Here is a 26393-nt window from a genome sequence, read left to right as displayed (position 1 = left end):
ACCCGTCGTGATGGCGCCTATCGTGATACTAGGCAAGCAGACATTTCCAAAACACTTTCAACATTTAACAGAAATGAATTAAGACATCTAAAATAACCATAGTTTTTCATAAAAACGGGGTAAAACCAAAACATAAGTGCGGAAAAATAGCCTGACATCGGGGGTGTCACTGAGTCATGAGCATCTAGATATCCAGTCTCATACAACCTGTATCTAAGTATCAATACAGAAAAGAGAGAAAACATAGAAGGAAGGACAGGGTATGCAGATGCCGACAGCTACCTCGTAGTCTCCGATACTCGATCGCGCACGAACTCAACGACCTCCATGATCAAACACACCTGGATCTTCACATGAAGTGCAGGGTGTAGCATGAGTACAATCAACTCAGCAAGTAACAGAAATAAATAAAGAACTGAGAAGCTAGTAACGAGCTATACAAATACAATTCATTTCCAATAATTCCAGCAAAGAATAGACATGTTTTTAAATCAGACAGTTCAAGTAAAATCAGTTTATACAGTTACAGTGCAGGTAATCCAGATATAGAATATTTCAGAAATTTCACAACAATGACAGATAGCAACTAAGTGCATCAACAATGGAAAACAAGTACAGCCTCACAGTGCAACAGACACTCAACTCGTCACAACATCTCAATCACTCGCCTCTCATTCCTCAATACTCACACTCATTAGGTACCTGCGCTCACTGGGGGTGTGCAGACTCCGGAAGGGCTCCTACAGCCCAAATGCTATAATCTGCACGGACAACTCACGTGCTATAGTAACAATATCTAGATCCGCACGGACAACTCACGTGCTACATGGACAACTCACATGCTATACTATAATATCTGGATCGGCACGGAAAACTCATGTGCTATAATATAATATCTCACAATAAGGCCCTCGGCCTCACTCAGTCATAAATATCTCCAGTCTCTCGGGCTCTCAATAGTCATGAAATCAGTCCAAACAACAATGATATGATATATCAATAATGAACAATAGAGACAGAGATAAAATAAACAAGTAAATTGTGACTGAGTACAAGTAACAATAAGCAGGAAGGTTCAACAGGTATCACGACCGCTGGGGGTCTTTACAGCACCAGCACATAGCCTAAGCATGATTTTTTACATAATTCACAGTCAAAATTCTATAGCACAGAAAGGGCATATGGCTAACAACAAGCTTATTCAACTTTCCAGTTTCACGGAATGGACCATGTCCCAATTCCCATGGTGAACGCCCACACGTTCATCACCTAGCATGTGCGTCACATCCAAAATACTCACATAATACAATAATCCAGGATTTCATACCCTCAGGACCAGATTTAAAGCTGTTACTTACCTCAAACCTCGGAAAAATTCTACTCCGCAATGCCTTTGCCCCTCGAATCAATTTTCAAACGCCCTGAATCTAGCCACAAGAAGTACGATATAATTAATATAGGCTAAAGGAATCAATTCCACAAGAAAAGTATGAAAGTACAAGCAAAAATCCGAAATTGGTCAATCTGACAAGCAATGTCGACAACTTCATCAAAAGTAGCACTAGACACTCTCTCTCTCTAGTCATAAGCAATCATAGATGAAAAGTGAGGCCATATATAAACCTCCGGATCCTCTCCCTATATGTGGGAACCAACCGGATAGCATGACGGGCCAACTCTGAGAATCACATCTCATTCTGTGTCACGGACATATCACCCTGACGAAGATGCTCAAACTACCTACGTAGCTCCTCCATGCAGGACTGAGGCATGAACTTCTCCAGGAAAAGAACGGTGAACTTTTGCCATGTTAGGGGTGCTGCGCCGACCGGCCTACGCCTCTGGTAAGCCTCCCACGAACTAAAGGCAGCCAAGAGAACTGAAAAGTAGTGAATGAGACCTCATTGGTCTCCAGAATACCTGCCGTTCGGAGTATCCTCTAACACCTGTCCAAGGAACCCTATGCAACCTCTCCCTCTACACCACTGAAAGATAGAGGCTGGATCCTCCCAAACCTATCCAATCTACGTTGCTCATCCTCAGGCATAAAAGGGAAAACATAATCCTGAGCAGCGGCAAACGGCTGGGTTGGTGGTGCCCCCGGTGTCTGGAATCACTGTACCACCTACTCTGGTGTTCGAACGGCGGGAGTGTGAGTGCCTCCCCCGGCCTAAGAAGTGGCTGCTGCGGCCGGAACAGAAACCGCTTGAGCAAGACTGGTACACATGGTCAGGATCTGAGTTAAGGCCTCCTTAAGGCCTAGAATCACGATGGGCACAAGTGGTGCCTGAGGTGGTCCCACAGGCTCGTCCACAATTGGAGCCTACTCCTGAACTGGGGCAACTGGTGGGTTTGTAGGTACTGCCCCAGTGGCTGTTCGGGTTGCACCCCTACCCCGACCACGACCTTTACCGCGACCTCGGCCTCTAGTGGCCCTGATGGTACCGATGGTTGTCCGTCCTGCCCCGTAGTATGAGTCCTCACCAACTCTGAGAGAATAACACAATAGATGTTTATAGATTTGCACGACTAGAATTCAAGAATGTGAAGTTTTTTCCTACTAACCCTGATCATTACTCGCGAGAGCTTTGTAACCTAAGCTTTGATACCAACTTATCACGACCCAAAACCTAACCCGCCGTGATAGCACCTAATGTGATATTAGGCAAGCTGACTTTTTCAAATCACTTTCATCATTTAACAGAAATAAATTAACACATTTAAAATAACCAGAGTTTTTCATAAAAATGGGGTAAAACCCAAAACATAAGTGCGGAAAAATAGCCCGTCATCAGGGTGTCAGTGAGTCATGAGCATCTAGATATCCAGTCTAACACAACTAGTGTCTAAGTATCAATACAGAAAAAAAAGAAAACATAGAAGGAGGGACAAGGTCTGCCGATGCCGGCAGCTACCTCGTAGACTCCGATACTCGATCGCACACGAACTCAACGACCTCCGTGATCAAACACACCTGGATCTGCACATGTAGTGCAGTGTGTAGCATGAGTACAACCATCTCAGCAAGTAACAGAAATAAATAAAGAACTGAGAAGGTAGTAACTAGCTATACAAATACAATTGATTTTCAATAATTCCAGCAGAGAATAGACATGCTTTTAAATCTGGCAGTTCAAGTAAGTTTATACAGTTATAGTGCAGGTAATCCTGATATAGAATCTTTCAGAAATTTCACAACAATTACAGATAGCAACTAAGTACATCAACAATGGAAAACAAGTACAGCCTCAAAGGGCAACAGACATTCAACTCGTCACAACAACTCAATCATTCGGCGCTCATCCCTCAGTACTCACACTCAATAGGTACCTGCGCTCACTGGGTGTGTGCAGACTCCGGAGGAGCTCCTACAACCCAAGCGCTATAATTCGTACGGACAACTCACGTGCTACACGGACAACTCATGTGCTATAGTATCAATAATTGGATGTGCACGAACAACTCACGTGCTGCACGAATAACTCACGTGTTATAGTATAATATCTGGATCTGCACGGACAACTCACGTGCTATAATATAATGTCTCACAATAATTCCCTAGGCCTTACTTAGTCATAGATGTCTTCAATCTCTCGGGCTCTCAATAATCATGAAATCAACCCAAACACCTATGAGTGAATGAGTCCATACTATTTTATCATTAGAAAAAGCCGGATCTAAGCGTTTGCTAGGTAAGCGTCCTGTAGTAAGAGGAGAGTTATTTAGCGCAGCGGGAAGGAGAAGGTAGGAATCCCTCTTTTGTACCCCTCGCTCTATGAGGATGCACGCCTATCCAGAACGTGCAAAGTAAAATAGTGCCACAATCCGTTTGACGTACAACAATGTGTTGAACTACTTCAACAAGTTTGCGAGCGAGATATCCATCGTCTGATGTTAGTATAGCAGTATCCACAACTCCTTTACGCACTTATTTGTTGAGGAGAAACTGATCCAATTCGGAGATCTTGAGCGTCTTGCAAGGGCATCTGCTTGTCTATTTTTTTCTTGGGACATGCTCTATGGTCACATCACCAAGCCACCCAATAAGCCTTTTTTGTTTGCATAATTATAATATGGAATCAATTCAGGTCAGGCTTTTTAACTGAATAATTACCAAGGAGTTGATTGATCACCAATTTTTAATCTCCATAAGAGTTGCAACTCTTTCAAATCCACAGCCATCTCAAGTCAAGTATGATATGATACATCAATAATGAACTATAGAGAGTGAGATGAAATAAATAAGTAAACTGTGATTGCGTACAAGTAACAATAAGCAGGAAGGTTTAACACTATCACGACCGCTGGGGGTATTTACAGCACCAACATATAGCCTAAGTATGATTTCTAACATTATTCACTCTAAAATTTCTATAGCACACAAAAGGCACATAGCTAACAATAAGCTTATTCAACTTTCCAATTTTACGGAATGGACCAGGTCCCAATTCCCATGGTGCATGCCCACACGCATGTCACCAAGCATGTGCGTCACCTCCAAAATACTCACATAATACAATAATCTGGGGTTTCATACCCTCAGGACCATATTTAAAATTATTACTCACCTCAAACCGCACAAAAATCCTACTTCGCAATGCCTTTGCACCTCGAATCAATCTTCAAATGCCCCGAATCTAGCCACACGCAGTACGATATAATTAATATAGGCTAAAGGTATCAATTCCACAAGAAAAATACAAAATTACAAACCAAAATCCGAAATTGGTCAAAAGCCAGACCCGGGGCTACGTCTCGAAATCTGACAAAAGTCACAAAACCCGAAAGACCTTTCACTCAAGAGTCTAACCATACTAAATTTACTCCAATCCGATAAACAAATCCCATTCAAAACCCCAAAAATCTAGCTCAAGAACGCCTCATCTTCTTCCCCAATTTTTCACCCCAAATCATAAATTAGATAATACAATTAAAGATATAATCATGGGTTTTAACCAAAACCAAGTAGGAATCAGTTACCTCAATCGACTCCACAAAAATCCCTTCAATAATCGCCCAATTTCGTGTTCTCTAGCTCAAAATATACAAAATGGTTTCAAACCCTCGGTTTTTAAATTAATATTGTCTACCCAGATTTCCTTCTTCGCGAATGCGACCGTCCTTTCGTGATCGCGTAGACCAACTCACACTGCCTCTTAACTTAACTCTTTGCGAATGCAAAGCTTTGCAACTCAGACCTTCGCGAACGCGTCCCTCACCTCACGAATGCGTAGAACAAAAGATTGGGGGTCCCCACCTGCCTCACTCCCCTTCGCGAACGCGACGCCACCCACGCGTTCGTGATTCACACACTTCCATACCTTCACGTTCGCGTCCTCTCCTTCGCGGACGCGTAGGAGAAAATCTCAGCAACTCAGAAACAATATTTGCAAACACGAGGCTCCTCTCGTGAACGCGCAAGAGGAAACAAGAAAAAATGTAGCAATAGATATCAACTATCTAACCAAGGCCAAAAATGATCTGTTAACCACCGGAAACTCGCCCGAGGCCCCCGGGACCTCAACCAAACATACCATCAAGTCCCAACACACTATACAAACTTAGTCGAATCCTCAAACCACCTCAAATAACATAAAAAATACGAATCACCCTCCGATTCTACAGCCGATATCAAAACCTATCAAATCGCGTCCGATTGACCCCAAATTTTGCACACAAGTCATATTCAGCATTACAGACCTACTCCAACTTCCGGAATCATAATCCGACCCAGATATCAAAAAGTCAACCCCCCCCCCCGGTCAAACTTTTAAAAAATTTGACTTTGCGGACTTTTGCCACAAGCCTCAAATTCACAGTCCGGACACACTCATAAGTCCAAAATCACCCAACGAAGCTAACGGAACCGACAAAACTCCATTTTGGAGTCGTCTTCACACAATTATGACTACGGTCAAAATCATAATACTTAAGTGTCTGTTTCAGGGACTAAGTGTCCCAAATCACTCCGAAACAAAAAACAAGACTTCCCAACAGATACAGATAAGAGGAAAATAGTAAATAGGGGATCAGAAACAGATGTGAGGAAAATAGTAAATAGGGGATCAGGGCTAATACACTCAAAATGACCGACCGAGTCATTACAATATATATATATATATATATATATATATATATATATATATATATATATATATGAATGTTTTATTCTCGATCACCTTATTAGTAATTTGCTCGACTACTTCATGTAACGACCCGACTTGTCATTTTGAACATTTACGCTCCTTCCAACAATTTGAAGTCTTGAATAGTTTCATATGATGTATTATGACATATGTGAATAGTCGTGTAATGACCCGACCAGTTGTTTTGAGCTCTAGCACTTCATTTAGCGGTTTGAGATCCTGAGTAGCTTCACTTCAGGTATTATAACTTGTACGTATGGTCGAAAGTGAATTTCGGGAAGTTCAGAGTTAATTTGGGAAGAAAATTCTAATTTCGAAAGCTTTAAGTTGGAAGTATTGACTAAGGTTTGATTTTTGAGTAAACGATCTCAGAATCGGGATTGGAAGGTTCCAACAGGTTTTTATCATGATTTTGGACTTGGGCGTAGATGACCCGGGAGCGTTTCACTGCCTATTATGGAAGTTGGCATTTTTGGAAGAATTTTTTAAATTTGTGTTGATGTGCATTTCAATGTTATTGATATTCGTTTGGGATTTCGAGTCTGGGAATAGTTCCGCAAGGCGATTCTGGTATTGGGAGTGCGTCCGTATGTGGATTTGGAGGTCAGTAGGTCATTTTAGGGTCATTTGGCGAAAGTTAGAAATTTGAAGGTTTTTGAGAAGTTTGACAGGGAGTGGACTTTTTGATATCAGGGTCGGATTCCAATTCTGGAAGTTGGAGTAGGTCCATAATGTCGAATGTGACTTGTGTGTAAAATTTGAGGTCAATCGGACGTGATTTGATAGGATTCGACATTGAATATAGAAGTTTGAAGTTCTAAAGTTCATTAAGTTTGAATTGGAGGGTGATTCGTGTTTTTAGCGCTATTTGATGTGACCTAAAGGCTCGACTAAGTTCAAATGATGTTTAACCTTGGGCACCTCCGAGGTTATGGACGCAGCTGGGTAGCCGCAAAAGTGGCCAAGAGGGTTGCAAAAGTGGTTCTGGCTGGGTTAGGCTGGGATTGCAGATGCGGTCGAGTTTCGCAGAAGAGGGACCGCACCTGCGCACGAAGAGCCGCAGAAGCGGAGGCGCAGAAGCGCTGCTGGGCCACAGATTCGGGAAATGTTGGGCTGAGCTTGAACCGCTCCTACGATAAAATTTCCGCCAGTGCGGAGCCGCAGTAGCGGCTATTGGACCGTAGGTGCGAAGATCGTGGCTGGCCAGTGTTTTCTTTAAAATGAGAGTTGGGTTCAATTTCACTTCATTTTGTCTATGGGATCCGATTTTGGAGCAGGTTTGGAGTGCCATCTTCATCCTCTATTATGGAGTAAGTTACTTCTTCTCATTTTGGGGTAAACACATGATTTATATATGGATTTAAACATGAAAATTAGTAGAAATTTGGGATTTTAAAGACAAACCTAGAAATTAGTATTCTTCGAATTTTGATCACAAATTTGGGCATGAAATTGAGAATAAATTATATGTTTGAGTGCCTAGTGCTATGGGTAGTGTTTGTCGTAAAATATTTTCGAAATTCGGGCAAGTGGCCCGATGGTTGCTTTATCGATTTTTCGAGCGAATATTATGAGTACTACAGTATAATTTTATTGGGTTGCATCTTAATTGACTAGTTTTGGACCGGCGGTCACCGGTTTGAGGTGTTAGGGAGGTGTTGGAGCCGATTTTGGAACGTCGGAGTGAGCTAAGTCTCTTGTCTAACTCTATGAGGGGGAAACTACCCCTAGGTGGTATTTTTGATATGTACAACTTGTTGCGGGGACTACGTACGCACGAGGTGATGAGAGTCTGTACGTAGTTAGATTCATGTTATTGTACGGGTAGACTTAGGTTCACACCATGTTGTACTTGTACTATAGGGATTATCCTTGCTTGTTTAATTCCTTATTTTACATTTCTACTTGAAACTAGATTTGCTATTGTACTTCACGATATCATGATTTGTCACCGAATAACTTTACTCCTCTTACGGCATGTTTATATATATATATACTCCATTGAAAGGTTTTTGTTAAAGAAATTACAACTCACACGTTTATTCGTGAGTGGGGTCAAGGACCTGTCAAATCTTCTTATTCTAATGGGATCGGGTCGTTCGTCTCGGCAGGATTATGTATTTCACTCTTATGGGTTCGGGCCGATCGCCTCGGCAGGATTTATGCACCACACTCTCATGGGAGCGGGCTATTCGCCTTGGCAGTTTAATAGATGTATCTATGGTTCGGGCCGTTCAACCCTCGGCAGTGCACAATTTAAATTCTTATGTTGGATCGGGCCTTACCCCTCGGCATTTCCTATATCATATCCTCATGGATTCGTGTGTAATATTTGGCAAAAAGCCAGTATATCTGTGAGTTTTCTCGATTTGAGTTATGACGATCTATCTGATGAGATCCACTATATATCTATATATCTATATATATATATATATATGCTCCGGTGAAGGAGGGAATTTCTAATGGAGAGCTTGAGTTCCTCGTAAAGAGGGGTAATTTATACCACATGATTTATTATTTGTTTACCTTGTTTATTTACTCTGCCTCATATTTACTTATCTCTTTACTGTACCTGATGTTATTGGACCACTGGTGAGTATCTATGTCGACCCCTCGTAACTACTCCTCCGGGGTTAGGCTAGATACTTACTGGGTACATGGTGATTACATACTCATGCTACACTTCCTGCACAATTTTGTGCAGGTACATATGTGACTAGTAGCCTTGTGAGAGTAGAGGCGTGTAGGCATGCAGGGACTTACATGAGCTGCATTCCACATTATGACCCGCAACCTGCAGAGTCTCCTTCAGAGTATTTATATTTCTCCTCTCCAAATTTGTATTCCTAACAGATGTTGTATTTTATTTTATATTCCTAGTTGATGCTCATGCACTCGTGACATCGGGTTTTTGGGGTGATTATGAGTTTTTCTGTATTGAACTTTTTAAAAATATTATCATTTACTCTGTAAATTCCATCTTCTACTATTTAATAGAAGGAAAAATATGATTTCAAAATATTAAAATGAAAACCAAATTGAGTATTTATTGTTGGCTTGCCTGACAGCAGTGTCCAGTGCAATCATGGCCTTTAATAGATTTTGGGTCGTGACACGTCGATTTTGATTTTCAAGTGTTTCAGGACTAGTTCGGAATAATATATTCCATGTTGGAAGCCTTAAGTTGAAAGAGTTGACCAAATTTGACTTTTTTGTATTCGACTTCGGATCAAAATTTTGATAGTTCCGTTAGTGCCGGATGGTGATTTTGGACTTGGGCGTATGCCCGAATTTGCATTTGGATAGGTCTAGAAGGTTTCGGCACTAATTGGCAAAAGTTGGAAATATTAAGTGGAAAAGGTGTTTCAATTTTCACAACACTTACCTTTGAACGGGTATATATCTCATAATGTGAAGATACTTTATATGAATTTCGTAACTAGAGTGTAGCCCTTTGAGTTCTAGTTTCTAACGTATGAAGTTGTTCGTCATTTGGACATTCCTACTAAAAGTTATGATCAAATTACCAAGTGAGGGTCAGTTCGCCAGACCGGGCGCAGATCCTATCTTCTCTTGCATGCAGTGGACATCGTAGTGAGTGCCTCTTCGCCAGACCGGGCACGGGTCGGCTCCAACTCTTTTTAAGCCAATTCGGGGATAATTTTTCCTATTTCATTTGGAAGAATTATTGAGATCTTCTCCACTCTCTCAAGACCACCAACTCCCCTCTTCTTCAAGGTAAGCAATCCCCTTTTATCTTGGTGTGAAATTCTATCATTTCTACACTAGTATTGATGAAATCTACATATAAAATACTTAGATCTTCAAGAAATTTCTTCAAGAACTCAAAGGAGGGTTTTGCAAGACTTCTTCCAAAAGGTAATCCTACACCATTAGACTTACATGTATGGATATATAATGGGAATATAAGTATGAATTAAGTATTAGAATTTATGGTATGGTGATTGGAAGACATATGTTCCCAATTTAAATACATAATCATTGTAGAGATTGAAAGGTGATTATTTGATGGACTTTTATTGGTTGGGTGTGGATGGATGGTCATGTATGTGATGTTGGAAGTTATTAATTGTTTAAGAATAAAGGTGGGATAAATTGTTGGTAAATGGTAGTAGTTCGATGAACTAATTCTATGGTTAAGATATGTAGAGATTCATGCCTACTAGGTATTTGATAAAATGCCTAACTGACCTAAAAACCTGGAAATTTTACTAATATTGGTCAAATAGAATTATGTTGATGTGGATCGGAGTTGTAAGAGTAGTTGGAGGTTTTAATATCACTAAAGAGTTGAATCAAGAAAGCTCAAGTTGTAGCGATTTTGCCAAAGCATTTTCAAGGAAATATTCATCTGGATTCGAGCCATTCGGAGTTCGATAATCGCGGAAAAAGGCTTTCCAGTGGATTGAGTTGCCTGAGGTAAGTATCTTACCTAACATTGAGTGGGAAAAATACCCCTTAGGCATTGAGTCTTATGTGCAAATTGTGTAATTGAAAACCATGTACACGAGGTGACGAGTACATACTTGGTTTATATGTGCAAATTACATTGGTTAAAATCTTTAAACACCCTTATGTAATAAATTAGAAATTATTGGAACTTATTAAATCCCCTATTTGTCATGCCTAAATCCTAGTTTTTTGGATTTGTTTTTATATGATGATTTGGTATGATTGCCACCTTGATTTTATGTGAAATATTATTTTTTTGAGTTGTTCACTCCCGAATATTTTGTTAAGATGTTGTGCACATTATGGTCGAGCCATGGGCTCCTTATTGTGGAAAATAGTGTATTGTATATTTCTATGGCAAGTTGTAATATTTGAGCACTTGATATGCAATCTGTGATATTTTGTAATATTTGAGCACTTGAGGTGCAATTTATGAGATGTTGTGTTATTGGGACGTGATATTGTTGGGAGTTGTGTTCTGGTATTTGCACAAGGTAACGTACTATTACTATTGATTTATGCACATGCCGCATGACAAGGCAGGCTATATATCCGGGCTATATATGTGTGGGTTTGCGCATGGGGCGAGACAAGGTGGAAATATTATTTTGCGCGTGCGGCGAGACAATGCGGGAAATCTACTTTATTATTGTGCACGTCGAGACAAGGTAGGCTAGGTTGGGAATTGAATTGTGATGACTTGTGATGGCCTAGGGGCATTATTGTTCTTTCATATTTACTTTGCGAATACGAGGTAGTACCTCGGGAGATCCCTCTGTCTTGCATATTTACTTTTGGGACTACGAGGCGGTACCTCGTGAGATCCCCTGTTGAGCATTTACTTTTGGAACTACGAGACGGTATTTCGGGAGTGCCTTTTTGTTGACATCTCTCTATGGTTATACTTGTCTTTTGTTATTTTGTATTTCCGTGATAGGTAAATCCATGTTATCTTCCGTGATGTATTATTTCATTTTACTATGTCTTTTGTTATTTTGTATTTCCGAAGATTTATATTTCATGTTTTTACCGATTTTTCGATGACTGAGTTTTTTTAAATAAAAGAAGTCACTATTATGTTTTAAATTAATAACTTTTACATCCAAATCAATAGATTATATGATGTTTTATTTACAGTGAAATGTCATTTTTCCTTCACTCAAACTATTTCTAAAATAAACTCATTTCTTTATTGAATTCTTACTTGGTTTAAAAATTTATAACTTTACTTTATTGAAAATAAATTAATCGTACGGATTTTATGTAATGACATATTTGGCACGGGAGTTGTCAGTGCGGCCTTGATAGAGATACGGGCACGAGGTGCCGTAAAAATATGAAAGGGGGCTGAGAACCATTTTTATGATTTTCGTATGAGATATTTATTTGGAAGAGTTTTATATTCGAAGCATACTTATTTGAAGAAATATATTTGGATGGTATTTTTTCGAAAGAATTGAATGTGAAAGATTTATATTTGAAAAACATGTTTAATTGGTTGTACTTGTATTTTTCTTATTCGTCTGAGTAATAATTATGGTGTTCTTGCTACCTTACTGTTTATATCACTAGTTGATTATTGTTGTTATCACTGCTATTTATTTTCGATTGATTTTGTATGGCACGAGTTATTTGACTAGTGAGTGTGTTGACTGTACCTCGTCACTACCCCCACATAGGTTAGTCTTGATACTTACTGGGTACCGATTGTGGTGTACTCACACTACACTTCTGCACATTTTATTTTGTGCAGAGCCAGGTAATGTGGAGTCAGTTGACCGCTCGCTAGCAGTACAGATCTTGATGTGGGGACTAAAGGTAAACGTGTTGTTGCGTTCGCATCCTTCGGAGTCACCTTCCAATATTGTACTTGCACTGTTTTATCTCTACTTCAAAATAGTTGTGTTTATAGGATTTCTAGTAACTCAGTAGAGCTTATGACTTGTACTACCGGGTTTTGAGATTTCAAGTATTGTATAGAGATTTCTACTTCGCATTTGTCAGCCGTTATTTAATATTGTTATTATTTCGGTGAACGTTAGGCTTACCTAGTTCCTAAGACTAGGTGCCATCACGACATCCTACGGAAGGTGATTTGGGTCGTGACAAGTTGGTATCAGAGCCTAGGTTACATAGGTCTCACGAGTCATGAACAGGTTTAGTAGAGTCTTGCCGATACGTATGGAGACGTCTGTATATATCTTCGAGAGTTTGCCTAACCCTTAGAAAAATTTCACTTTTTTGTATTCTGTCGTGCGAATTGTTGATTTCGAAAACTAAATTTCTGTTATTTTATTCTCTCAGAAATGGTGAGGATACCTGGGGCAATATCAGTCCATCCAGTTGCAACTGCTCAGGCCCCGGTAGTCCCCGTTATGGAAGATGATAAGTAGATGAAACTTGAGAGATTTGGGAGGCTTCGACATCCATCATTTAGCGGTGCTGAGTCAGAGGATGCTCAGGGTTTTCTGGATAAGTGCCAGCGGATGCTTCAGATAGCGTGTATTTTGGAGATCAATGGGGTCTCATTCACTACTTTTTAGTTTTCTGGGGCTGCCTTCAAATGGTGGGAGGCCTATGAGGGGCGCAATCCTATCGGTGCAGTATCACTTACATGGCAGGAATTATCTGTACTCTTTTTGGAGATGTTTGTGATGCAGTCTCACAAAGAGGAGTTGGGCAGACAGTTTGAACAGTTACATCAGGATGGCATGTCTGTGACGCAGTACGAGATGAGATTTTCTGAGTTGGCTCATCATGCAGTTTGGTTGGTTGCCACTGATAGGGAAAGGATTAGGAGATTCATTGATGGCATCACATATCAGCTGCAGTTACTTATGTCCCGGGAGAGAGTATCTGGTGCTACTTTTGATGAGGTTGTTGACTTTGCTCGTGAGATTGCAATGGTTCACAGCCAGGAGCGGGTAGAAAATGAGGCCAAGAGGCCTCGGGGTCAGGGTCGATTTTGTGGTTTTCCTTCTGGGGGTCAGTTTCACCAAGGTAGAGGTCGTCCTTTCAAACATGCTCAAACGGCTCGTCTAGTTCACCGTGGTGCATCATCCATCCATGGTTCAAACAGTTCTCATCAGGGTCAGAGATTGTCCTAGACTCCGGACAGATGTAACTTAGCGGCGGATTAGGGCGCCCAAGAGGGGGAGACCTGTCCCATTGATATAATTGCTATGAATTGGCTGAGGCCACTACACCAAATGGTGTCATTACTGGTATGATCCATATTTGTTTTAAAAGGATAACTCTCCTTAATTTGATTCGGTTCTGGATATCGAGACGAGTTGTAACGACCCGATCGGTCATTTTGAGTATTATAACCATGTTCCTCATTTATTGCTCAAGTTATGATTTACAGTTATTTTATGACTTATCGTGTTAGTTAGTTCAGGTCTGGAAGGTTTTCGTATTGAAATGAGACACTTAGTCTCATAATTGAAAATATAAGTTGGAAAAATTGACTGGATATTGACTTATGTATAAACGACCTCGAATTATAATTCTGATGATTTAAATAGTTCCGTATGGTGATTTTGGACTTAGGAGCGTGTCCAAAAAATTACTTGCAGGTCCGTAGTGGAACTAGGCTTGAAATGGCGAAAGTCGAATTTTTGGGAAGTTTTACAGGGGGTTGACTTTTTAAAACCGGGGTTGGAATCCGATTCTAAAAATTTGAATACCTCAGTTATGTCATTTATGACTTGTCTGCAAAATTTGAGGTCAATCGGACTTGATTTGATAGGTTTTGGCGTCATTTTTTGGAATTTTAAATTTCAAAGTTCATCAGGCTTCAATTGGGGTATGATTCGTGGTTTTAGCATTGTTTGAGGTGATTTGAGGGTTCGACTAAGTTCGTATCATGTTTTAGGACTTGTTGGTATATTTGGTTGAGGTCTCGGGGGCCTCGGGTGAGTTTCGGACGACTAACAGATAAATTTTGGACTATGCATTCCAGCTGAAGAATGCTGGTTTTCGGTTACTCGTTTCTTTCTACGCGATCATGTGAGAAGGTCCGCGATCGCATAGGCTTGTTTGGGCAGAGGTGAGATTGTTCTGTGCGATCGCGTGAAGGCAACCACAATCCCGTGGTTCTGGACAGAGTGTGCTTCGCGAAGGCGTGGCTAAAGCCGCGTTCACGTAGAAGAAATAGGGCAGTCGGGGGCCACGCGCTTAATTCTTCGCGATCGCGTGGGCAAGTGTGTGATCGCATAGGACTTAGAGTGCTGCACTTCACAATCACGTGAGTGATCATGCGATTGCGTAGGGTAAATATTTTGGGGCAGTTTGGTTGTTCTTCGCGATTGCGTAGAGGATTCCGCAACCGCATAAGGTAAATTCTAGGCACTCGAGTTTGTGCTTTGCAAACGCGAGGCTCCTTTCGCGTTTGCGATGGAGGCATATCTGGGCCGAATTAAAAGTCCCAAAACGGGAGTTTTGAGTTCATAACACAAAATTGAATTGGGAGATCGGTAGAAGGCGATTTTTGGAGAGATTCTTGCATGGGTGTTTGGGGTAAGTGATTCTTATCGAGTTTTGGTTAATTTCCATGATTATTCCTTTGAATCCATCATTTAATGGGTGAATTAAGTTGAAAACTTTAGAAAACCCTCTTGGTTTAATTTGAAGATTTGAGGGTCGAGTTGAGGTCGGATTTTGGTAAAATTGGTATGGTTACACTCGTGGTTGAATTGGCTTACAGATTTTGTAACTTTTGTCGGGTTCCGATCGTGGGTCCCACGGGCGATTTTTGAGATAAATTCCGGATTGTTATGTGAATTAGTATTTTCTTATGGAATTAATTCCAATAAAATTTATGGACTGAATCAAATTATTTGTGGCTAGATTCGAGGCGTTTGGAGGCCAATTCACGAGGCAAAGACATTGCAGAATACAGAATTACATGATTTGTGGTAAGTAACAGTTCTAAATTTGGTCCTGAGGGTATGAAACCCATAATTATGTGTTATGTGATTAGTTTTGAGGTGACGAACATGCTAGGTGAAGGGCGAGTGGGCGTGTAGGAATTGTGACTTGGTCAAATTCCATGGAAGTGTGTAGTTAAATAATTTATTCATACCAGTACATTCTCTATGTGTTAGAGAAAATTGAGCTGAGTCTCATATTAAAAATCATGCTTAGACATATGCTGTTATTATTGGTACCCACTGGGGTCATTTCTGTGGATTTTATATGTTCAAATTATAATTTCACACTCGGTCATGTTTATTCATTTCATATCATATCTCAGTCTCTGTTACTATTTATTAATACATCATATTATCATTTTGGGCTGATTTTCATGATTTTTGAAAGCCCGAGAGACTGGAGAGGTTGATGACTTAGTGAGGCCGAGGGCCTAATTGTGAGGATATTTATGGGATCGTGGTACATGCCACAACATGTTTCATTCATTTATGCCATGGTTGGCTTGATATAGCGCTTGGGATGAAGAAGCCCCTATGGAGTCTGTACACACCCCTAGTGAGCGCAGGTATCTACTGAGTGCCGAGTGCGAGTGCCGAGTGATGAGTGACTGTGAGGAATGAGTGATTGTGAGGAAAGAGTGACTGTGAGGAAAGAGTGATTGTGCGGCTGAAATGAATGGGAGGACTGGGTGGCTGTTACTCTGAGAGAAAGCTTTGATTTCATTATTTCCTGCATTTCGCTGTCATATATCACTATTTTTGGAAATTTCAGAAAAACATTATTTTCTTTTTCGATCAAACTTGATATGTAATTTCAGTGAAATCTTAAATGTTGAACTTGAGAGCATGCCTACTCTTTTATATTGGAAAGTACTATATTTGGACTTAGCTGAGAAGCTCGTCAATATTTTCAGTTCTTTATTTATTATTGTGACTTACTGACTTGGTTGTACTCATACTACACCCTGCACTTCGTGTGCCGATCCAGGTGATCCCACATACAATGGGTGTTGATTCTTTCACACAATTGATTTTTCAGAGATTCAGAGGTAGCTACCATGATTCGCATACCTTGTTTCTCCTTCCCTATCCTTTTATTTATTGTATTTGGTCTCAGATTATTATAGACCACGTTTTCCAGACTTGTAATATATAGATGCCCATGTACTCATTGACACCAAGTTTTGGGAGTGTTTGTATCGGTATTTGCGAGACTTGTGGATTGTGTTTAAATATTATATTATCAAACTTAAAATAAATTGTGGTTTATTGAGGTTTTCGGCTTGCCTAGTATCGAGATATGCGCCATCAGGACAAGTTAGCATTTTGGGTCGTGCCAAGTTGGTATCAGAGCGTAGGTTACATAGGTCTCACCAGTCATGAACAGGTTTAGTATAGTTTTGCGGATCGGTACAGAGACGTATGTACTTATATTCGAGAGGCTGCCTAACCCTTAGGAAAATTTCACTTTCTTGTATTTTGTCATACGATTTGTTGATTCCTGAAACTAAATATTTGTTATTCTATTCTCTAAGAAATGGTGAGGACACTTACTACCGAAACGGACGGTCAGCCACAAGTGCGACCATCTAGAGGCCGGAGCCGAGGTAGAGGTCGAGGTATAGCTCGTGCAGTAGTTGGAGCAGCACCTATAGTACCACTAGTTGCTCCAGCTCAGAAGCAGATTCTGGTTGCAGTTGAGCCGGCACGACCATCTCAGCCACCAGCTTCACTTATTGTGCTTCCAGGCCTTCAGGAGTCTCTGACCGAGATATTGACAGTTTGCACAGGTCTTGTTCAAGTGGTTTCGGCGTAGGCCGCACCTGCCACTTCTCCAGATAAGGTAGTGTAGGGACTTCAGATACCGGGGGCAATATCAGTCCATCCAGTTGCAACTGCTCAGGCCCCGGTAGTCCCCTTTATGGAAGATGATGAGTAGAGGAAACTTGAGAGCTTTGGGAGGCTTCGACCTCCATCATTTAGCATTGCTGAGAAAGAGGATGCTCAGGGTTTTCTGGATAAGTTCCAGCGGATACTACGGATAGCGGGTATTTTAGAGACCAATGGGGTCTCGTTCACTTCTTTTCATTTTTCTGGGGCTGCCTTCAGATGGTGGGATGCCTATGAGAGGCGCAGGCCTATTAGTGTAGTACCACTTACTTGGCAGGAATTCTCTGTTTTCTTTATGGAGAAGTTTGTGCTACAGTCTCGCAGAGAGGAGCTGTGCAGACAGTTTGAACATTTACATAAGGATGGCATGTCTGTGATGCAGTATGAGATAAGACACTGATAGGGAAAGGATTAGGAGATTAATTGATGGGCTCGCATATCAGCTGCGGTTACTTATGACTCGAGAGAGTGTATATGGTGCTACTTTTGATGAGGTTGTTGACATTGATCGTCAGATTGAGATGGTTCGCAGCTAGGAGCGGGTAGAAAGGGAAGCCAAGAGGCCTCAGGGTCAGGGTGGATTTAACAGTATTTCTTCAGGGGTTCAGTTCCACCATGGTAGAGGTCGTCCTCTCTGACATGCTTAGACGGCTCATCCAGTTAACCGTGGTGCATCATCCAGCCATGGTTCATATAGTTCTTATTAGTATCGGTATTTGCAAGACTTGTGGAATGTGTTTAAATATTATATTGTTAAACTTAAAAGAAATTGTGGTTTATTGAGGTTTTCGGCTTGCCTAGTATCAAGATAGGCGCCATCAGGACAAGTTAGGATTTTGGGTCGTGACAAGTTAGTATCAGAGCCTAGGCTACATAGGTCTCACGAGTCATGAACATGTTTAGTATAGTCTTGCGGATCGGTACAGAGACGTATGTACTTATCTTCGAGAGGCTGCCTAACCCTTAGGAAAATTTCTCTTTCTTGTATTCTGTCGTGTGATTTGTTGATTCCAGAAACTAAATTTTTGTTATTCTATTCTCTCAGAAATGGTGAGGACACTTACTACCGAATCAGACGATCAGCCACCAATGCGACTAGCTAGAGGCCTAGGCCGTGGTATAGCCCGGGGCCGAGGTATAGCTCATGCAGTAGTTGGAGAAGCACCTGTAGTACCACCAGTTGCTTCAGCTCAGAAGCATATTCCGGTTACAGTTGAGCCGGCAGGACCATCTCAGCCACCAACTTCACCTATTGTACTTCCAGGCCTTCAGGAGGCTCTGAACCAGATATTGATAGTTTGTACAGGTCTTGCTCAAGTGGTTTCGGCTCAGGCCGCACCTGCCACTTCTCCAGATCAGGTAGTGCAGGGACTTCAGATACATGGGGCAATATCAGTCCATCCAGTTGCAACTGCTCAGGCCCCGGTAGTCCCAGTTATGGCAGATGATTAGTAGATGGGACTTGAGAGATTTGGGAGGCTTCGACCTCCATCATTTAGCGGTGCTCAGTCAGAGGATGCTCAACGTTTTCTGTATAAGTTCCAGCGGATGCTTCAGACAGTGGGTATTTTGGAGACCAATGGGGTCTCGTTCACTACTTTTTAGTTTTTTGGGGCTGCCTTCAGATGGTGGGAGGCCTATGAGAGGCACAGGCCTATCAGTGCAGTACCACTTACATGGCAGGAATTCTCTGTTTTCTTTTTCGAGAAGTTTGTGCTACAGTCTCGCATAGAGGAGCTGTGCAGACAGTTTGAATAGTTATATAAGGATGGCATGTCTGTGACGCAGTACGAGATGAGATTTTCTGAGTTGGCTCGTCATGCAGTTTGGTTGGTTGCCACTGATAGGGAAAGGATTAGGAGATTATTTGATGGCCTCACATATCAGCTGCGGTTACCTATGACTCGGGAGAGAGTATCTGGTGCTACTTTTTATGAGTTTGTTGACATTGATCGTCAAATTGAGTGGTTCGCATCTAGGAGCGGGTAGAAAGGGAGGCCAATAGGGCTCAAGGCCAGGGTGGATTTAGCGGTATTCCTTCTAGGGGTCACTTCCACCAAGGTAGAGGTCGTCCTTTCTGACATGCTCAGACGGCTCATCCAGTTAACCGTGGTGCATCATCCAGCCATGGTTCATATAGTTCTCATCAGGGTCATCCATCTCTCGTTGCCTTTCCAAGCCATAGTTCATCCCGTGCCACTTCAATTCAAGGTTCATTTACACCGGGTGCTTCTACGAGTTATTCTGGTTCTCGGGGCCCGATTCAGTCCACACCACCACCAGTACCGGGGAGCTGCTTTGAGTGTAGAGAATTTGGGCATATGTGGAAACAATGTCCTCATCGTTCGGGAGGTCCAGTGTAGCAGAGAAGTCAGACTACGACTTCAACAACCAGTTACTTCACCACCCGCCCAGCCAGCTCGGGTGTAGGTCAGTTAGCTAGGGGTCGCCCGACAGGGGGAGGCCGATCATGTGGCGGTCAGGCTCGATTCTATGCTTTTCCTGCCAGGACAGATATCGCTGCCTCAGATGTAGTGATCACAGGTATTGTCTCAGTATGCCACAGGGAAGCTTTTATATTATTTAACCTTGGTTCTACTTATTCGTATATATTATCCTACTTTACTCATTATCTGAATATGCCCCATGAGTCCTTAGTTTCACCTGTTCGTGTACTTAGGTGAATTCAGGGCAGTCGAGTTTGTGCTTCGCGAACACGAGGCTCCTTCCGCGGTCGCGATGAAGGCATATCTGGGCAGAATTAAAAGTCCCAAAATGGGGGTTTTGAGTTCATAACACAAAATTGAATTGGGAGCTTGGTAGAAGGCTATTTTTGGAGAGATTCTTGCATGGGTGTTTGGGGTAAGTGATTCTTATCCAGTTTTGGTTAATTTCCATTATTATGCCTTTGAATCCATCATTTAATGGGTGAATTAAGTTGAAAAATTTAGAAAACCCTCTTGGTTTAATTTGAAGATTGAAGGGTTGTGTTGAGGTTGGATTTTGGTAAAATTGATATGGTTAGACTTGTGGTTGAATGGGCTTTCGGATTTTGTAACTTTTGTCTGGTTCCGAGTCGTGGGCCCCACGGGCAATTTTTGAGCTAAATTTTGGATTTTTATGGGAAATTAGTATTTACTTATGGAATTAATTTCAATAAATTTTATTAACTGAATCGAATTATTTGTGGCTAGATTCGAGGCGTTTGGAGGCCAATTCACGAGGCAAAGACATTGCAGAATAAAGAATTGCACGGTTTGAGGTAAGTAACTGTTCTAAACTTTGTCTTGAGGGTATGAAATCCCGGTTTATGTGTTATGTGATTGGTCTTGAGGTGACACACATGCTAGGTAATGCGCGTGTGGGCGTGCACCGTAGGAATTGTGACTTGGTGAAATTCCATGGAACTGTGTAGTTGAATAATATGTTGATACCAGTATATTCTCTATGTGTTAGAGAAAATTGAGTTGAGACTCGTATTAAAAATAATGCTTAAACATATGTTGTTATTATTGGTACCCACTAGGGTCATTTCTGTGGTTGAATTATATGTTCAAATTGTAATTTCACACTCAGTCATGTTTATTCATTTCATATCATATCTCAGTTTCTGTTACTATTTATTAATACATCATATTATCATTTTGGGCTGATTATCACGATTTCAGAGATCCCGAGAGACTGGAGAGGTTGATGACTGAGTGAGGCCGAGAGCCTTATTATGAGGATATTTATGGGATCGTACTGCACGCCACATCATGTTTCATTGATATATGCCATGATTGACTTGGTATAGCGCTTGGGATGAAGAAGCCCCTCCGGAGTCTGTACACACCCCCAGTGAGCACAGGTACCTACTAATTGTGAATGTCGAGTGCGAGTGTTGAGTGCCGAGTGATGAGTGACTGTGAGGAATCAGCGACTATGAGAAAAGAGTGACTATGAGATTGGAATGAATGGGAGGACTGAGTGACTATTACTCTGAGAGGATGCATTGATTTCATTATTTGCTACATTTCAGTTGTCATATATCACTATTTTTGATATTCTGGGAAAAACATTATTTTTTGTTTCGGTCAAACTTGATATGAAATTTCAGTGAAATCTTAAATGTTGAAGTTGAAAGCATGCCTACTCTTTTATACTGGAAAGTACTGTATTTGGACTTAGCTGAGAAGCCCATCACTACTTTCAGTTCTTTATTTATTATTTTTACTTACTGAGTTGGTTGTACTCATTCTACACCTTGCACTTCATGTACAGATCCAGGTGATCCCAGATACAGTGGGTGTTGATTCTTTCACACAGTTGATTTTCCGGTGATTCAGAGGTAGCTTCCATGTTTCGCGGACCTTGTTTGTCCTTCCCTATCCTTTTGTTTTTGTATTTGGTCTCAGATTATTATAGACCACGTTTTCCAGACTTGTAATATATAGATGCTCATGTACTCAGTGACACCAAGTTTTGGGAGTGTTTGTATCGGTATTTTAGAGACTTGTGGATTGTGTTTAAATATTATATTTTTAAACTTAAAATAAATTGTGGTTTATTAAGGTTGTCGGCTTGCCTAGTATCGAGATAGGCACCATCACGATACGTTAGGATTTTAGGTCATGACACGAGTCCTCCTATTATGCTCCACTTATGGGTGAGTTCGTAATTTTGTGACCCACTTATATGTTTATCCTTGTTGGGAGGTTTGATGATGTTAGCTCGTGTTTATCATTTTTATTTTTGTACACTATTGAGGGCTATAAGTCTAAAAATGACTTTCTATTACTCACTACAGTGGGTTTTGATGTGATTTTGGAATAATTAATTTAAATTTTATGAATTATATGCCCTATTGGTATGGGGGTTCATTATGTGTTGTGAAAATTATTTACGAAATTTATTGAAAAGGAGAAAGAAAGGAAATTGATAATTTCAGTTGGCACAATGTGCAAAATACTTGTGATTCGGAGTTGAGGATGAGATCCTCGCATTTTTATATTATGTGAAATATTTAAATTGGGTTACGAGTCGCGGTGGAAGTTATATAAGGACGAGGTCCTTGTGGTAAAATTTTTATGAGTTTAAATTCACCCTTTGTGAAATTAAATTTGTACTATAGTATAAATAGGGAGTTATTATTGTTAGGCTTATTTGATAATTCTTGTATATTTTGCTATACATATTTAGCCATATTCGTGCTACAAATATTGAGTTTTAGCCTATAAAGTTGGTGCTCAGGTGGCATTAAATATGACTCGTTAATCCGATTAAGTAATTATGAGGTCTTCATGCCTCGCTTGTTGTCGTCAGTGTTGTGAAAAATTAAATATGAGATTTTGGTTATTATGAGATTAATTGAGGATGCTGAAATTAATTATAAACAGCTATTGTGACCAGAGATGTGGTTATGGACATACGTATGATGTGTGCGTAGGCACGATTTTCTACAACTGGTTGAGACTAATACCATGTGTTTATGTGAGGAATTTGAAATTTATTGGAGTGTAAGGAATTAGCTTTAAAGCTTATAAGTGTAGATAAACGAAATAATCTCCACTGAGATGATGTTGTCGGACCCCTGTTAAATTTATGGTGACGTAGAATCACCCGCGAGTATATGTGTAATAATGCACTCATTAATTTAATGTCCTCGGAAAGGTTCTTGGCACGTTCGAGGACGAAAATATTTTTAAGTGGGGGAGAATGTAACGACCCGACTTCTCGTTTTGAACATTTAAGCTCCTTAAAACTATTTGAAGTTTTTAATAGCTTCATATGATGTATTATGACATGTGTGAATCGTCGGTTTTGATTTTCAAGTGTTTCAGGATTAGTTCGGAAGAATAAATTCCATGTTGGAAGTCTTAAGTTGAAAGAGTTGACCACATTTGACTTTTTAGTATTCCACCTCAGATCGAAATTTTGATGGTTCCGTTACGACCGGATGGTGATTTTGTACTTGGGCGTATGCCCGGATTTGCATTTGGATAGGTCTAGAAGGTTTCGGCATTAATTGGTGATAGTTGGAAATATTAAGTTGAAAAGGTGTCTTAATTTGCACAACACCTACCTTTGAACGAGTATAACTCTCATAATGTGAAGATACATTCCATGAATTTTGTACCTAGAGTGTAGCCGTTTGAGTCTAGTTTCTAACACATCAAGTCGTTCGTCATTTGGACATTCCTACTAAGAGTTATGATCAAATTACCAAAGTTAGATCACCCAGTTATTTTGGCGGACAGCGAAGTGAGGGCCACTTCGCCAGACCAGGCACGGATCCTATCTTCTCTTGCAGTCAGTGGAAAGAGAAGTGAGGGTCACTTCGCCAGACCGGACGCGGATCAGCTCTAACTCTTTTTAAGCCAATTCGTGGCTCATTTTTCCAATTTCATTTGGACTAATTTTGGAGCTCTTCTCCACTCTCTCAAGACCACCAACTCCCCTCTTCTTCAAGGTAAGCAATCTCCTGTTATCTTGGTATGAAATTTCATCATTTCTACACTAGTATTGATAAAATCTACACATAAAATACTTAAAACTTCAAGAAATTTCTTCAAGAACTCAAAGGAAGGTTTTGCAAGATTTCTTCCAAAAGATAATCCTACACCCTTAGACTTACATGTATGCATATATTATGGGAATATGAGTATGAACTAATTATTAGAACTTATGGTATGGTGATTAGAAGCCATATGTTCCCAATTTAAATACATAACCAATTTAGAGATTGAAAGGTGATTATTTGATGGAATTTTGTTGGTTGGGTGTGGATGGATCGTCATGTATGTGATGTTGGAAGTTATGAATTGTTTAAGAATGAAGGTGGTATAAATTGTTGGTAAATGGTATTAGTTGAATGAACTAATTCTATTGTTAAGATATGTAGAGATGCATGCCTACTAGGTATTTGATAAAATGCCTAAATGACCTAAAACCTCGAAATTTTACTTATATTGGTCCAATCGAATTATGTTGATGTAGATCGAAGTTTTAAGAGTAGTTGGAGGTTTTAATATCACTAAAGAGCTGAATCAAGAAATCTCGGTTTGTAGCGATTTTGCCGAAGTATTTTCAAGGAAATATTCATCTGGATTCGAGCCATTCAGAGTTCGTTAATCGCGAAAAAAGGCTTACTAGTAGATTGAGTTGCTTGAGGTAAGTATCTTGTCTAACCTTGAGTGAGGGAAATACCCCTTAGGCATTGAGTCTTATGTGCAAATTGTGTAATTGAAGACCATATACGCGAGGTGAAGAGTACGTACTTGGTTTATATGTGCAAATTACATTGTTTAAAATCCTTAAACGCCCTTATGTATTAAATTGGAAATTATTGGCACTTATTAAATCCTCTATTTGTCATGCCTAAATTCTTGTTTGTTGGATTTATTTTTATGTGATGATTTGGTGTGATTGCCACCTTGATTATATGTGAAATATTATTTTGTTGAGTTGTTCACTCCCGGTTATTTTGTTAAGATGTTGTGGACATTATGGTCGAGCCATGGGCTCCTTATTGTGGAAAATAATGTATTGTATATTTCTGTAGCAAGCTGTAATATTTGAACACTTGATGTGCAATCTGTGATATGTTGTAATATTTGAGCACTTGAGGTGCAATTTATGAGATGTTGTGTTATTGTCACGTTATATTGTTGGGAATTTTGTTCGGGTTTTTGCACGAGGTTTCTGCCGTGCTACTATTACTATTGATTTATGCATATGCGGCGTGACAAGGCACGCTATATATATGTGGGTTTGCGCTTGTGGCGAGACAACATAGGAATATTATTACGCGCATGCGGCGAGATAAGGCAGACAATTTAATTTATTATTGCGCACAACTGTCCATTATGAATTGTGAGAGTCAAAAATGAGAGCTTACCCGATGACCTACTAGCCTGAATAGAGATGTGCTGAGGTATCCCACCTTGAGCCATATTTTCAGTTTGAAATAGGTGTTGGTATTTAGACTTCATTTCTTCCTCCGTTTCCCACGTCATCTCTTCCACATTCTTGCTCCTCCATAAAACCTTCATGTAGGCTATTTCCTTATTCCGTAGCTTGCGGATTTATCGGTCTAGGTTTGCAACCGTCATCTCTGTAATATGTACATCATCTGTGGGCACCACTAGGGTAGGATCTCCAATGCACTTCCGTAACAAAGATACGTGAAAAACCGGATGGACAAAATCCAATTCCGAGGGCAATTTTAATTCATAAGCTACTTGGCCCACCCTCTGAATGATCCTATATGGCCCAATACACCGTGGGCTAAGTTTACCTTTCTTGCCAAACATCATCACACCCTTCATAGGTGACACCTTTAAGAATACCCAGTAATTAACCCCGAACTCTAAATCTCGTCGCCGCACGTCAGATGATGACTTCTGATGACTCTGAGCTGTCAACAGTTGCTCCCGGATAAACTTTACTTTTTCTATGGCCTGCTGAACCAGGTCCAGCCCATGTAACCCAGATTCTCCAACATCAAACCATCATATAGGAGAGCTGCACTTACGCCCATACAAAGCCTCGTACGGATCCATCTGGATACTGGAGTAGTAATTGTTATTATATGCAAACTCGATAAGAGGTAGATGTTCATCCCAACTTCTTTTAAAATCCAACACACATGCTCGTAACATATCCTCGAGCGTCTGAATTGCGCGCTCGGCTTGCCCATCAGTTTGTGGATGAAAAGCTGTGCTGAGATTCACCGGAGTTCCTAGACCCCTCTGAAATGACCTCCAAAAATGTGCTGTAAACTGGACCCCACGGTCAGATATAATCGATACTGGTACTCTGTGTAGTCGCACTATCTCTTTAATAAATAACGTTGCATAATCTTCTGCTGTATATGTAGATCTGACCGGTAGGAAATTAGATGATTTTGTGAGCCTATCGACTATCATCCATATGGAATCGAATTTATGATGATAACGAGGTAAACCCG

The sequence above is a fragment of the Nicotiana tomentosiformis genome, chromosome 8 (assembly GCF_000390325.3).
Source record: "Nicotiana tomentosiformis chromosome 8, ASM39032v3, whole genome shotgun sequence".
Taxonomy (NCBI): Eukaryota; Viridiplantae; Streptophyta; class Magnoliopsida; order Solanales; family Solanaceae; genus Nicotiana; species Nicotiana tomentosiformis.
Note: the sequence above shows the minus strand (reverse complement) of the source record.